The sequence below is a fragment of the Varroa jacobsoni genome, unplaced genomic scaffold (genome assembly GCF_002532875.2).
Source record: "Varroa jacobsoni isolate VJ856 unplaced genomic scaffold, vjacob_1.0 scaffold_928, whole genome shotgun sequence".
NCBI lineage: Eukaryota > Metazoa > Arthropoda > Arachnida > Mesostigmata > Varroidae > Varroa > Varroa jacobsoni.
This window is the reverse complement of record NW_019213830.1, coordinates 112316-128611: the sequence shown is the minus strand read 5'-3', so window position 1 is coordinate 128611 and position 16296 is coordinate 112316. Positions and strand designations below refer to the sequence as shown.

Sequence of the window (16296 nt, the reverse complement as noted above, 5' to 3'; positions counted from 1 at the left end):
AATGGCTATTTAGACGTCAAATTATCCGTGCAATATGTGCAGGCAATGTATGGCAATAAACTTTTGTTTATCATGAGAACTCATGACAAGTCAACTATACAGTCGCATATCATGAAAGATAAACACGAAAAGGATAGTTGAAGCTTTTCTGTGAAGTGTTTAAATGTTTTTACCGCTTCTTCTAAGTGTAACTTCTTATCGTCCCCACGAAGGCCACACTTTATTGTTTTAGCACTTTCCCTATCAGACATTAGGTGGCAGTTCAGAGTTTGTAAGAGCGTGGGTTTGTGCATGCCGTGTGCGTACTTACCTAAGTGGCCATCTCCCCACAAGGGGAAAATCTAGTCATATGTAGACGCTATTTCTTACTCTGGACCTGCTTCTCGCCAGAAGATGCCAGATATAATGCCAGCAGTGAAGAGCAACATGTAATAGTATAGCATTTCATTACAGCGGCCTACCGGGATATGGTATAGGCCACACTGATCGACCTATTACGAAATGTTTTTCTGTTCTATTCTCGAAAGATCTAGAAACTGAAGCTGCTGCTGCTGGGACAAATGAATCATAAATCATGACCACAGTGCTATATGTTCATGAGAATTATAAAAATCAAAAAGAAAAGTGAACGCTCTCTTTCCGCATACTAGAATATGCAGCTTGCTACAGTCGACACGTATAGTAGAATTGGTCTACCTTTAGGCTGCATATTTTATGGCCTTAATTATCCATCTTTTACTTTGCCTAACGTAAATACACAACGTTTTATTTTGGTAGAGCTGATTCTTAATGTAATACTAAAAACTGGTCATTATATACGATTACGACCAAGGTAAATAAAATGATTAATCAAGACTCAAGGATTAAATTCACTGAGAAGTTAGGCGGATCTTGTGATTCGAGTTGCCAACGAACAATTCACTGCTCTAGTCAACAAATTTGAGCAACTGGTGGGTTGCCTGTGGTAACATCTGACGCCAACCCACTACTAGCCTCTCTTCCGTCGTATTGCGTAGCTACGCGGTTTGGCGTTACTTGAGGAGACTTCAGCAGTACGCAGGCTCAAGATCAGTCGTTTCGTAGCTTCAGGCTCATAGGCGAGCGTTGCGAAATTGGCAAATCGAGCGACGCTTGGTCGTTAAGTAGGCAGAATTCGTTTGGCACCAGATTCTTTCCCAGACGAGAATGGCTGGCGCATTCAGACCGTACGCGTCTGATACGAGAGATCGCCAGGCAAGACCCTTTTTACGACCGGTTGTGATCGTCTAGGAATTTGTCGAATAAAGAATGGATCTAATAAATAGCAATCAATTGGTGTGCTTGAAACACATTTTTCACCGTTTATCCGGGATACGGTTTAATTTGTGTTCATGAGCAAAAGTTCTTTATCTAGTCAGATTATTATTCTGAAAACGTTCGGTATCATTGTTCTAACCAATCGATTGTCGGCAAACTCCGAAGTGTCTTTGTACATGGTAATTCTCTGAAAAAATATCGGATTAAGTCTGGAGGCGTTAGTTATTTCAAAATGTGTTATATTTATATAACACAAGATATTAAGCATTTTTTTTTGTCATTTTCTTTATGATAATAATCAGTATAGGACACATACTGAAACCCAGCTATAATTAAAAATGTAACAGTCTATTTAAACGGTGCCATTAGAGGTATAATAACGATCCTTACTATGTGCTGATATCTATACGCGCACCCAAAAACTGAAGTTGCATAGTTAGAACATGCATTTCAGTACTTCAGACAGATTCTGTTATAGCTATTTGTTTACATCGATTTCTGTTCATGAACGAATCGGCGGCCAGATTCAGGACAATCCATGACGCTGACTGGGAGACAGAAACGGACGTGGCGTTTTTTTTTGAAATCGTACGAGTTTTCAGAGAGATCTTAACGGTTCTCGCGTTTATTCTATTCCCTGAACAACACTGCTGAAGGATTTCAGCGTGAAACGAGCACAGACCGGTTGCCTCGATGTTTAAGAGAACTTCGTATTGTCCTGCTAAAAAAAAGAAGGCTACTTTTACGTCTACGTATTCATATTGAAGAGTAATTTTTTCAAACGTTCAAGTATATTTAACGATAAAGTTAGAAACTAAGTACTGTTACCCTTCAAATTTTTCGATCAGAACTTGACAACTTATGTGGCTAACTGAAATCGAGAGCAGCTGTTCCAGTTCATACAGAAGTAGACAACATAGGAAAACACCGACTTTTATTTTACGAGATCGCATCTCAAGAGTTTTCCTATGAAGACCTGTCATTGAACATCTAAATACCTTCACAATTAATTTCAAGTAATGGTTTGTACAATTTGTCCCATTAAGTCTGTTTCAGATGGGGGGCAACCCAGGCAAGGTTGTACAGTTTTATAAGCCATCCCAAAAAGTCGTGTTTTTTTATTTGTGAATCTTATATTCCGTATGATTTCGTGTCGTAACAGCAAAGGTTCCAAAGACACACATTTATTCAGTGCTAGTCCTTCGTTCCCTCATAGGTACTATGTATTCCTTCGTGTGGTGCATTTTTTGGGCACAGCCTCCGACATCCAAAAAGAACTACGTACAGATCGATATGAAAGATATTACTATTATTAGTATTAATCTACGGTCGCAAACGGGTATGCTGAAAAGATCGCAAGGAAGCTGAACCCTCTATGACTTGTGAGGACTAAAAGCATTGAGCACATACCGCAGACATACGTATAAAGTATAACTGGAGTCGATTATATAGGCGCCTACGAGGCAGGCAGTGAAAGACAAGTACAGATCGACTCCAATGCACAAGCTGGAAGAGTGATTCATACTATCACAATATCGGGGCAAGCTTCCATATAGACAAGCTGTAGATCTCCTCTTCAAGGTCACTGAAAATGGTTTGTCAAATGGATAGTCTGCTCACTACCCAATTTCCTATCGATCGAAGCAAGCCTTGCTACCTATGAAAGTGAATGGAGTTGTACTGCAAAAGTTTGTCGATAATTTTCAATTACATGCTAGGTGCTATGCTCGATATGACAAGCCCCTGGTTCGTAGGAAATTTGGTTTTTAAAAAGATTGTCCAGCAGCTACCTCCTGCTGCATCTTCTCTTCGACATGTTCCGCCTACTCTATATGCAGTCCATATACACCGGTTCCATGGTGACCGAAGCTATTTTGAAACGCTAGTGTATGCCTGGACGTTCAAGTGGCTTTCATTGTGTGTGCTCTCATTACGTGTCTATGCTATATTTATATGAGCGCATCACGCCACACAACTGAGGTATCTATTAATGAAATAGCAGACCTGCAACGAGAACTCTAGCCCTAATCGAGGAAGACTTATCAACGATTTGAATTTAATAAAAACGAAACCGTAAAAGCGACGTTCTACTGTAATATTAATATTAACTTGAACTTGTCCTCCACTCCAACACGGTCAATAGTACGCGGATAAGCGTGCCTGGATGCTGAATGACAAAGGAAGGTCAACATACGTTCGAGTGATTTGATCCCAATGCGAACAGTGCGATTAAATGTCGTCATGCAACGATATCGTACACGTACCTTGTCATAAATATTTGCCGCGCGCAACCTACAACAATCATTAAATAAAAGGATGTTTTATACTTCGGCTATCATTGGACGGACGCCCGTAGAAGTTTCGGCCAGGAAAAGGCGTATCGTCATTTTCATTTAGGCTCACTGGTAGAACAATAGACTATGAAATAGCACACACTACTACTTGGCAGATCCCGTTCGTTGTTGCTCGCGAAAAATAATTAACTTTATCTATTATACTTACGGTTTCTGCTCAACAGCTCGTATGCCGATACAGTATTCGGTTGCCTTTCACAACGACGAGTTCGGTAATTGATTTCACTAGCATCTAATTGTTTTCTATAACGAACATATTGATTTGCTCTGTCGTTAAATGTATGATAAGTGTATATAAGCTGGACAAGGTCACTGCAACAGCAATCAATTCGATAGCTGGCGAACTTCAGTTGGTCCACAAAGTTACCAACGGTCGGTACACTTTTCGGCGTACGTTAGGAAGTTTTTACTTTGCGTGATAGTTACAGCCGGAGCTCTTTCCACGCTAATCTACCTTAGACACGGCCTTGCCCACCAGAGGTTGAGGGTCGCCTGAAATCCCTCACCCAAACCAGCTACCGGAACTCCCCTGTCCATGTGAGCCCTCTTATCCGTACGCAACGAATGCTAGTGAGAGGTTACACCTAGCGCTCAATTTTTGCGCGAGTTCCTGAATGGCTAATCCGCGTACGGTAGCTGCCCCGTAGACGCTTCGGTACCTGGGGCTAACGTTCAGGTATGAACGAACCATCACCATCAAGTGACGGCTACATTAGAGAATGCATAATTCACTAGCACTCACTGCGGCAGAGCAGAAGAGTACTCAGGGATTCTCCCTTTATATGGTATGAGTCGAATGTACCTGCCATGCGCATCTCGCAGCCTAGGATTTGACTTTGAGCAGATACGTATCTCTTTGGCAGGTCAAAACAGACTCCCTCTAGTAAACGCCAGCGAGAATACCGCATCCAGAGCTCACGGTACCAGAAAGAATCGTCCTTAGAGAGTACTTTAGCAACTCGGGCGAAGAATCACTTATCCACTCAGATGCACAGTACGCAAAATTGGAGCAGAGCGTCGAGGATTTTGTAATAGAGCCCTTCAGGGACCTCGACTGTTACCAGATCGGCATCGGCAAGTTAACGAAGTGCTTCTCGAGCTGTTAGTATCAGTGTGTCTGGTGTACTTGACATATGAGACAAAAAAAAGTTTTTCGAACTGCGATCTACAATAGTCACGGCGTGTTTCAGTCTCTATGTAATAATACATTCAATTGTATATGTAATAATACATTCAATTGTAGGCTTGCTTCAATTTTTCAATTAGCATATGCAAGTTACTTAGTTTAATCGTTATTTGCTTTTGCTTCCACTTATAAATAAAGTGGCAAATGTCACTCTGGGCAGGACATCTGGGTCTGTGCAATGCACGTCCACCTGTGGACAAAAACTTAGCCAAAATTTATCTTCCAGAATGATTTACTATTCAATACGCAGTTGTACGACGCATTTGAAATTGAAACTCGTAGCTTAAAATTAAAATTAAAGACGCTTAGACCTGTGATAGTATAACACGATTGTGTAAAATGCGTGACCTGTACAATCGTGTTATAAAATAAAAGAGGCGTCTGTATCATTTGCGATTCATCATATACGTTCATTCATAATGCATCTGTGTGCCAATGGCTGTTTACCATAGTAATGCCCAGCATCGTAACGAATCGGCAGTTCCATGATGAAAATCTTTTTGGGCACCCGTCAAAAATGGGACCTTCAACAGGACTCTTGTATGTCCTACAAAAAAAAGCAGTATGCTTCTCTAAGGCCGTGCGAATTAAGTCTGGGACCTTTTCGGTCAGGTCGCTGTTGGAACTATGGTCAATTAGTCGCATCATTCTGTCTGACCCAGCGGCATGTGATTGTGCCACTGCCCCCAGCTGATGACTTGGCGTGTCTCATTTCAGTTAATACACGATTATCTTCTCAGACCCAATTGTGAAGATTGTACTGCAGCAGTTTGTGTTTTGAATTTTACTGCCTGATGAGAGTTTCGAATTGTTGCCGTTTGGGACACAGCTGCTGGACTTAATGATTGTTTCACAGAGCGTGGAAACTCGATTCCACTAACAGATTTCTCCTGCTTCGTTTAAAGTATTTGTGTTTAAGTTTAAGTTTAAGTTTAAAATTCCCGGTGTTGAACCATTGTATAGCTTGCCAAAAAAAAAAAAACTAAATGTGTAAGTGGAGTGAACTTAACAATTCAGTATTGCTTCAATGGACCAGGTCAAACATATAATACGGGATATCGATACCTTCAATCTAGTGACGATCCCGTTTCACACAGGTTAACCTTTGCCGACGTACACAGTTAGATCTGCATCCGGAAAAATCGAGCTCTTCTATTTTGGTAGTTAGATTAATATCTAAATAGTGTATCTATTCCGTAGGTATAGAACGGAGGCCGTACGTATTATAAAAACACTTTTGTTTGCTTTGGCTGTGAAGGACCAGCGGACCAAATGACTACGTGAGCCTTTCATATGTCGATCTATTACGACGTCCTATTGAGCACGCACTACTCCGTATATATTGGCAACTGGTTCTGGCGTATGTCTGTGACCCCGATGGCGAGCCTAGTATAAAATTACTGCAACCGTTTCATATTAGGGATCCACGATTTGTAGCGATTGCATTAGAGATACGAGGAAAAAGTTCGATGTTTCCAATTGGGTGGAACCAATTCGCTGGTAGAACCCAAATTTCAACTTGATCATTATGAATGAAAAGCACATATTGTAGACAGGCATCGAATGAAATCACTGTAAATAACGTCTAGTCAGTATCGGCTATGTTTAGGGGGATCTGCATCAGTTGTGGGCTGCGTTTACTTTTCAGTTGAAGCCAGTCGATAACAGTTAAGAGGCTGATAACACGCAGATTCGAATAGGTGACACCATATATTGATCGAAGGTTATCCATATTTCATATACGATAGTTTTCATATCACACTGGGACTGCAACATCCATTCAAATTTAAATCTACGTACTAGAACCATAAACTTAGAGCACAATTGGAATCGTAGGTAACTGATGTTTTTTCGCTTGTGGGAAAGGGCTCAATTTTTCGAAAAAAAAAAAAAAAAAAACGAAAAAAAATGTATTAATGCGAGATATACGCTCCTATAAAGTCATTTGAAATATTAAATATCGTAAATTTATTATCTATAATTTTCGCACAAACGGTCAGCATATAACTTGTGTTGAATAGATGTACCCTTAAATAGCAGAGTCTGAAATATATAGCACACCAATATGACTGCACTGATGGGCACCACTTTTTAGTACTTTGTTATGAAGTAGCTAGATACGCATATTAGCTTGTATTTATCCCTTATTGTATCTCAACAACTGTATAATATACAGACTCCGTGCACGGACATTGTTTCCAAAAGCAAATAAAATTGTTAAAAGTATACAAAAGGGGGCCTTCTATACAAGCTTCAGTGACGCTGATTCGCAGATACTGATGCAGTTGCGCCTGTCCCTTACTGGTGTGCTCGCAAAGCGTCGGAGCGTTCGGGCTTTGGACTAAGACATGAGAGTGGCTACTCTGAGATATATAATTTCTAATATATATTCTATAGCCGTTGCTTGAACTCGGCTGATTAACAGAAAACACTCGAGTGTTTTTTGATGACATCTGCCTATGCAGACCTGTGTTCTTATATCAATATAATTAACTATTTTATTGACTATAATGTAGATGCTTGTTGTTTCAACTCAATACTTTTTGTATACAAAAACACGTTAGTACTTTTTACATCTTTGTTGTATGTGCCTCAAGAAGTTTTAAGTATTCCAAATAGAGTGCACATGTCGATTCGAGAGAAAAGATGATCTCTTAAAGTATTGCCGTTCACTGAACGTGCGCCTTGTCCTGCGAAGATTGAGTTTTACCGATTAAAAATCTCTAATAATATGAATGTGTGACTAAATATTATAGAAATTATATATTTCTATAATTTTTTTTTTGCATTTGGAAAATCTACAAGCGTTTCATGTGTGTCTGCATTATTAGGTACGCGGAACCTCATATATGAAAGCTAACTCTTTTAGTCCTCTTTCGTGTTGCCTCTTCTCAGACGAATCCCACCATTGGAGCTTATGTTCATTATTGATTATCCAGTCATGATTGTTGTATAGCATTTACATAGGCAGCAATATCTAAACGATATGATCTAGTAAAATTGAGTATTATGGTATGTTTAAAGAACATGGCGAAAGTAATTCGTTTTGATGCAACCCAATACAAATTAATTAAAACATATGTCATTTCCTTACGGCCATCATAATCTGTCGGCCAAGCATGGCAAAATAAATTCAAACAAGTTTATTTTCAACTTGAAACACAATTATACATTGAAGGGTTAGTTGAAAGCGGACCTACAAACTGAGGTCTGTGCCTCAACCAGTCGTTACAAATGTATCTAGTCAATTGCACTATCCTGATATGCTTTCTCAATGGAAATGATGTCACCAGGCAAAGTATTGCTGGTTATCGATAATTTCTGCGATAAATTACAGACACTGACGGCCGAACGTTCCCTTGGACGATGTGAACGTACCTTTTTCTGAGTTCGTTCCCCATGGTCCTGAGTTATAACATACATCTCGAGAGAAAGACCGCCTAAAGTAAATAATCACATAACGGATATGCTCATTATACTATTTTACATAAGTTCTTCTCAGTTTAGAGTAAATCACTGTAGTCGGTATCGTGTGTAAAGGGAAAAGCCCAAAGCTACTGATAGAAAACGCTGCAACATAAAGTTCTTGTTAATAAAGATGAATAGCTTCTTATAACTACGACCTTCCTTTAACAGGAGTGTGATCTAAGTCAAGTAGCTAAACAGTCGTCGTAAAATTTTTTTGGCCAACTCACATGGTGGGCAAACATCAGGCTTGTCCATCTTCCGCAAAATAGTTAGTCCTGCTACAGATTTATTTTAAGGCTCTAAGAGGTTACATCCGCGTCTGATGAAAGCTACAAAACCACACTTTTTATATCGAAACAGAATAATCCAAATAAAACGCGTAATTTCCCTAACACTGTGATAACACAGCGCTGATTTCGAAACCAGGAGGCTCTTTGCCTACTACCAATTACGTCGCCTAAGACTGCAGTGGGGATAATTATGAGAAAAAAAATATCGCTGATCCCGGAGATGTTAGTTAACTTTCATCGCTGAAAAGCTGTGATACCTCTCTGGCTGGTCTCTGCCATATTACGCCTGCCTGCCTGACGGCCACAAGCTCACAATCCGTCACAATTCACCTTCGCAGGGGATCACATCCGCCGTTTCAACTGATTGTAGCCTAAACGGAGGAGTATTAATGTACCATGAGTTAGAACTACAAGCTATGGTGTTTGCAGCTACTGCCAGATATCGATAACATGACCGGTTCGTGTATGGCGCTGCAGGCTGAACTAAGAAGATCAGGGTGGAGCTATCCCCAACCTCGGCCCCACGCAACAAGACAATAGGCCCTTTAGCAGATCCTGCTCGCAACAGCAGTAGCGACGCCAGCGGATGCAGTAGTTGCCGGTTTTCTGACCCGCGCTAGTGCAGTGTCACTACGATTGAGGTGTAACTTCCTAATATACTCAACGCGGTTATACATATTTCTATATTGTGTGCTGAATCGCTTTGTGTGTAATGTTGCAGGCGACATATTTCTATTATGATTTCGAAGTATGAAGCCCGCATATCAAAGAGGTATCAAGTAGATTAGTTGTATAGGTGTGTATTAAAAAAAATCCATGGTATGCGTCAATAAAATAAATTAAAGATCTTCTATTCATTGAATCCACTACTGTGTGTATCGTACATTTCTAATTTTAGGTAATGACCTATTGAGTTCTTCATTTGTGTGTTAGTGCTATTTAACACAAGAAATGACTCGGCTCAATTGAGTAGAGTTCGTTTTGACGTTTTTTTAGCAAACTATAGATTGATGACACGCGTATTTCCCATGCCCATCGTACCCTGAACAGGACGCAGGTTTGACCTCCAACATCTTTTTGCTGCATTAACCTGATTCGGTCCTTAATGAAGTAGCGTTGCTTTCAACTCACGGGTTCACTAAGTAAAAAGTGACTGGTTGGTGTGTCCTTTATGTGAAAAGTTTTTTAAACACTTACATAGGAGGAAGCATTATGGATACATCATAATTATCATGGCCGCACAGATAGTAGCCGTGACAGATTACGGTAACGTCTACGTTAACAATTTGTGAAGCATTCTCAACCTTGTATGTCAGCCAATATAAAGACTCAGGTCACACCAGAAACCACACTCACCACCCAATCGATCATCCTCTGTTTGTGTTGTACAAAATTTATTAACATCCTGTTACAATTTATAAAACGGCAAAAACGATCACATATAAGTTCTCCTTCTTTTTGCTTGCATGTTTTTGTTTTTAATTCGTTTACATTGCAGATAATGAATGCATATACAGAATTTCCTCTAGGCCAAATATCCTACTATGTGCATGTGACTAAGGCCGCGTGACACCTAAAAGGTGTGGACGTTATTCGTGAAAGGTAACAATTAGTGGAACCGTCTTTCGGGTAGTAAAATCAATCTTTAATTATATGCATAGGCTCTAATTTGACATTAGTTTGATCGGAGTCATGCAATAATTCGTAAAATACGTATGAACTAGACGATTTTATCCGTTAAATCTAACCACTTCAAAGGACATCAGGCCTGAGATATCGCATATATAGCAAAACCCGAAGCTTAGGAATCTACTTCTCTGTAGTAAATATAACCAGTAACTGATACACATATAACCTCGTCGAAAAAGAGTATTCCCGTTTACCACGTCTAGCAGGATGTTCTGGTTCAGTAATATCAGAACTTCCTGCCACATCGTGTTCGTAGAGCAAATTTGATTAATTATTATGCTGCAGCTGGTATTGGAATCTTTGGAGAATGGAATGAGCCGAACAAAGCCCAGAATACAGATATTCCACTGTTGGAAAGTGTGTTCTATTCATGTTACAGACAGTGCTACCCGTCATTTCTTGCCCCTTTTTCATTAGTGGACTCCTGATTGGTATAGGATCGCTGTAACGTACTCTGTAGGATAATTTTATAATTCTTAATTACCAAGGTATCGCCCACCACTACCGAGGTATTCTTAATTCACTCCCGTCCAAATGAAATGATGAAAGTTACAGCGGTAACTGTAACACTGTCTAACCAGTGGGTTTTACCGAATCGCTGAAGCATTTTTAATTAACGCCAACAGAAACACAATTTAGACAACTTTTACCCACTTGCTGCGCCGGCGCTTGTTAATAAACTATGTTTTGAATTAGGTGTCATAGATTCTATCACGTTAGCGTACATTTTACTTAACTGCGTTCTTTTTTCCAGCCTCAACAAAGTATACTAGTACTATACTATATCTGTGTATGTTCATTTCAGGTGACCTTATTGAGTACGCCGTGGAACATACAATACGTAGATAGAAGTAAAAAAAAACTGGCCAAAAATCCAGCTAAAGCTGAGCACTAAAACTGCGAGCCCATGTTCACCAGCAGTTGTGTTACCTACACCCAAACTTATGTTACTTCTATGCACTGCGATCATCTTGTGGGCTTAAGGCAGAATTTAACTATGTGTTATTATGTGTGTTTTTTTTCGAAATTGTTATAATTAATGGAAGCCTTTCACTTCGCTGCTCTGTATCCACATATGAAAGACTCAAATCTGCTCTTACCCGCCGCAGTGATCGTGTTCCTGCAGACGCCCTCCCAACATAAACTCGAGACGGCCCTCAATTAAAACAGTTTCCCTCACGCACATCGCATGAGGCCGGTCATGCATTACCGGCGGTCCACTGCCTACATTCACCGACGCAAAAAAAGCAAGAAGGATGAAAGGAAAAATGTTTCTGATATTTTCCTTCACTACTACTATTACTGAAATTGTGTCTGCCATGACAAGGCATGGAGGTCTTTCTGTACACGTATTCGTCTAGCTGGATAGCACAATAGGCCAACTGTTTTGCCATGTCCTGCAGGTCAGAGACGACGAAGTTTTCTTGTCAGCAGCGCCGCCCTCTGGCGCCGTAAAAATTATAATACAATGAGAAAGGCAGGAGAGAGGCGAGCTGAGGCAAAGCGACGGAGCTAGTTAAGAGAGGCAAAAACTTGGAAGAAGTTGGAAGTCGGCTTTCGTGGCTTGACACAGAAAGAAGCGTCAAAACGTTCAACTTCAAGGACGCTGGAACGAATGGGGGCCTGCGAAAATCATCGGCTGGGAGACACCTAGAAGGTTATTGTTGCAAAGAGACAGCAAATGCTTTTCTCTCTCAGAGCAGTCCCTCCTGTCATCATTGTATCAATGCGCCAGCCTGATAGGCACGCCAGGACGCTTGGTGTCTTTCCATGTCTCGATTGTAACCATAGTCGCCGAACCTTTCGCGGCGTTTTTTTTTGTCACCTGGACATACGTTTGGCTGCTGCTGCTTCTAACCAGACGATGATGACTATTGGTAAAGAACTGTTTGGGGCTGAGGCAGTGACGCAGCGCCATAGACAGGCGGAGAAATCGTAGAAGGAGAAAACAAAAGTAGAGCAACAGAAATTTTGACACTCGAGATAGGGAATGGGATTAGATTTGGAAGTTGGTCCAGGCCCAAACATGGGCACTACAATATATCGTTAAATAAAAATCGTTTACAATATAATATAGTAACATATGCACGCCTAAATAGGCTGCTGCTACAAGTTTTTGGTGGCTCTAACACTTCTTTTATCGACCGAAGAATTTTAAGTGACTCCACGCTACTTCCGTTTCCAATCGCACGCGTTGATTTTACAAAAGCCCGCAATTCAGCTCAACGAGCGGAGAAAACGACAGAATAACAACAGCTGTTGTCAGCCGCACGGTAAGTCACCGACGGGACATTGGCAGGTCAATATATACTCTTTTTACTATCTGGGATCTAAAATTTGTCGTTGTTAAATAGGGACAATCTTGTACAACAATAAACATACATGTTGCCATGCATACATCTTCTGCATAAACGCATCACTGCATGGGAACGTGTACAATAGCTACCACCCTCAAGCCAAATAAAACGTTTATTGGACCACCTGACATGACCCATGTGCTTCACTCAAGTTTGTATGAATTTCTATGAATAAATATCCAAGTGCTGCATCAAACTTGACATGAAAGCACTATAAAATCTTTTCTTTTTTACAGAACTTGCTTAGATTAGCCGAGCGCGCTTTCGTCCATAAGTTGCCGATCGATACGAGATGTCAAGCTGCAAGCAATGCTTCAGTATCACAATGGCGTATGCAATATGCACATATCAATGGAGATCGACACTGGCATTATCTTCTCTTGCGGCAGGTCTCAAACAGAACCGCGACAGCCGAAATCAGAAGTGATGGGAAAAAACACAAGTCTGACGTTAAATCAGTGGTCCCATCGCTTCGTAGTTATTTACTGTTTGCGAGGCTGATCCATCAAGTTCGGCCTCGGATCAATCGCCAAATAAGCCGTCCGATAATACAAAAGTTTCACCGGAAAGCAAGGTCGAAGACGGAACTTGTTTCGGTGTCAAGAAGGAATTTTCATAGAGACCTATATACTTCACCATCCATTCGGCTTAGTCCTGGGACGAACGGCCATATGCAACACTGAAAAGATGCTGCAGACGAAACGCTAAAACGATACCACCGAACTAAACGTAGCGGCAGTCATCGACAAGAAACGCCATCAAGGTTCGTCCTTGACGGCGATTATCTCATGGGAATGAGCATTATAGTGGGAGATCATGTCAGATATGAGTATCTAATCAGGTTATCAATCGGTGATAGCAAGTCAGCTAAGGATATAGTAGCCACAAATATATACATTCAATTGCATTGGTTGCATATAACTAAGAGATACTTACACACTTCACCAAGGTAGAGCTAAACACATGTCTAGACTGAATCGTAGACTTGCAAAATCTACGTATGCGTCATGTATTGTACCATGGTTCCTAGGTTGTGACTGACTTACGCACATGGTTTATATAATTGCTTTAGAAACACCTAAAAGATAAGCTCGCACCTCTTTTTTGTCTCCATTTTTTGTCGCTTTAAGAAGCTGCGAGACCTAACTTTTGACTTATATACAAACAGCTAACAGTTTATCTAAACCCTGTGTCTACATTGACCATTTGATTAATACTTTCATATATGAAAAGTTCTATGACTAATTGAAGTGAATTACTGCCATTTAATTTTATACAACTTTAGACGATTTGCGTGAGGCACAGTTAAAAAAAAGAAAAAAAAGTAATCAAATTGATCTACTATTGGCTTAACTGTATTACAATCACCTGCAGAAATTTCTGACCATCGATCCTGAATCAGTAGCGATATTTTTACTGACGATTTCTTAGATCTCATAGTCAAACACTTTTGCCTATATCTCCAAAGCAAAGTACAATTGTCCCGTACTGACATTTCCATTCCATCTGCGAACCTTGCGAAAATTTTGTCTTAGTTTAAATAGCTCGCAGAACTTATTCATTGGCAAGCCCGCGTCGGTTTCTATAAGCAAGCTAAGTTTTTCGCCCAAAACTCTATACTACGCTCTAGGATCGTCAACGCAACAGAATCGATAATAAATGCAAGGAACAATGATATCAAAAGGTTTTACATCCCTAGTGCCAGTGTTACAGAAACACTTAGATCACGTTATGCGGAAAACGAACCGCTAAAGAAGAACTTACTCTGATTGCTTCCGTTGCACTGCTAGATAAATACCACAGCATCGACACCCTGGTTTCTGTTATAGAGCCGTTCGCAAAATGTCTATCGAACTTCCTGTCTTGTTAGGACTTAGTGACTTTTCGAAGAAAACTTAGAACGGTTGCCAGCGATAGTCAAATCACCGAAAGAGTCACATCATCGAAAGCACCACTGTAATGTGTCGACTTATTCCTGACGACCGTTTCGTTCCTCTCAGTCCTTACGTTGGCCAAGGTATGGGTGTCGCAACAGCTGCACAATGGAAAACTTCTTGTACACGTCCTTTTTATTGCTACTATTAGATAGCGTATATCAATGACTGGTCCTCCTCCTAGTGTACGTGTGCTGATCTGAGACGCGAATCCTGCACTCGTTTTTCCTTCGTCTCTCTCTCTCTCTCTCTCTTTCTCTTTCTCTCTTTCTGCTTCCTCAGATCTGACTCAGCTGGTTCTTCGCTATTGTGAGGTAGGTGCGTATTCCCCAGCTTGTTAAAACTTGTGCCTTCGCTAACCTGTTCTGACCGCCACTCCGTTGGTTCCTGTTCGATTGCCGCTAGCGTTGACGCTCTTTTTTCTTCGCCTTTTTCGTATTTTTCCTTTGTTTATTGATGGTAGCCTTTACCAAATAATGTCGAGTCAGAAAAAGTTTGGCGAGACTCGCAATGAAAGTGGTTGCAATTTATCTGTCGACTACTTGTCCACGCGCGATGTTGTCAATTGGATGACCAATTTCTGACCGCTCTAAGTGAGGACGTCGACAGCCTAAGGATAATGGAACCCCTGACAACAGAACGGCCAGTAAACTGGAGGTATTGAGCGTGGGGCTTGCTCCTTTTCACTCTCTTTATCTCGCATCCCACCGCAGTGCGCAAGCGGCAGCAGGCAAGGCAGGTGTAACGGAGACGCAGGTGGCAATGCCTAGTGCTCTTGTAGATGTAACAGTGGTAGTCCGTGGCTGCTGTTAGGCTGACAGCAGTTTGGTGGGCGCTCGCTATCCGCTTTGTTCACTGTCGCCTCCGCTGCCGTGAATTGCCGGTCCCTGGCTTGTGCTCCTCGGATCCGCGCGGCGGCTGCTGCTGTTTGAGGAGAGGGCTAACGAAACGGCAGCCGAAGTTAGAGAGGAAGGGCCAACGCCTGTCCCAATCCCACACAGGACAACGTGGGCATGAGCCGGGTGGCCAATCTAGACATGAACACAAGCTAGCGCCCAAAAGGGGCCGATAAAGGTCTGTGGGAAGTAGGAGACGGAATGAACAACCTACCCCCCTACCTTTCCGTTGCGGGATGGTCTAGGATATCCGGGGAGCCCTCCCGTAGTCGTTTTCTCAGAGAGAAGAAGGAGCCGCCATCTAGAAGCTTCCAGAAGAATCAGCAGAAGATGGGAGCGCAGCCGAGAAGGACACCGGGAGAGTATACAACAGAGCGGAGAGTAGCTCGAAGTCACTAAAGGAGCCGGTGGTGTAAGGCTGCTGGCCATGCGCAGAAAATGCGGCCTTAAAGTATATATCAGCTTAGGTAGAGGTCTCGAAACAGAGGGACGAATCAAGGTCAAAGAAGACGCTTTTATAGAGAAATAGCAGTTAATGTGCGCTTATAAAAATATAGGAAAGTAAAAGCGAGGGTTTAAACATGTACGTAGTACATGCGAAGTCAAGATCGCACGCCAAATGTTAGTTTTATGTTGTTTCAATATATAGAAGATATTAAAAATGTACGTTTGCATATTTTCCTCGAGGAATCATAACTATTTACGCTCATGAATAAGTTATTTTTGAGTTATTATTTAGATCGATGGTGAAGGAGTTGCCCTACTTATGGGCTCAATCCAGAAATTGCAAATGGAAAAAAGCACCGCGCGTACCGCGAAGCCCTTC

At 41.3% G+C, this 16296-nt stretch overlaps 1 protein-coding gene across 4 annotated transcripts in view; it reads right to left on the bottom strand.

The window, feature by feature from the left end:
* The window catches only part of LOC111265068 (uncharacterized), a 33151-nt gene extending 17661 nt beyond the window's left edge, over nucleotides 1-15490 (bottom strand). Inside the window, exons 1-2 of one of the 4 annotated variants that reach the window (XM_022841423.2) lie at nucleotides 3799-4101; nucleotides 3561-3588 (exon numbers count right to left, since the gene is read on the bottom strand). The gene's annotated coding sequence lies outside the window, so the exon portion shown is untranslated. Of the gene's footprint in view, nucleotides 1-3560; nucleotides 3589-3798; nucleotides 4102-11383; nucleotides 11449-14404 lie in introns of those variants that run through there. The other 3 variants (XM_022841422.2, XM_086970329.1, XM_022841424.2) reach the window with 3 other exon arrangements.
* Nucleotides 15491-16296: the final 806 nt, after the last annotated feature.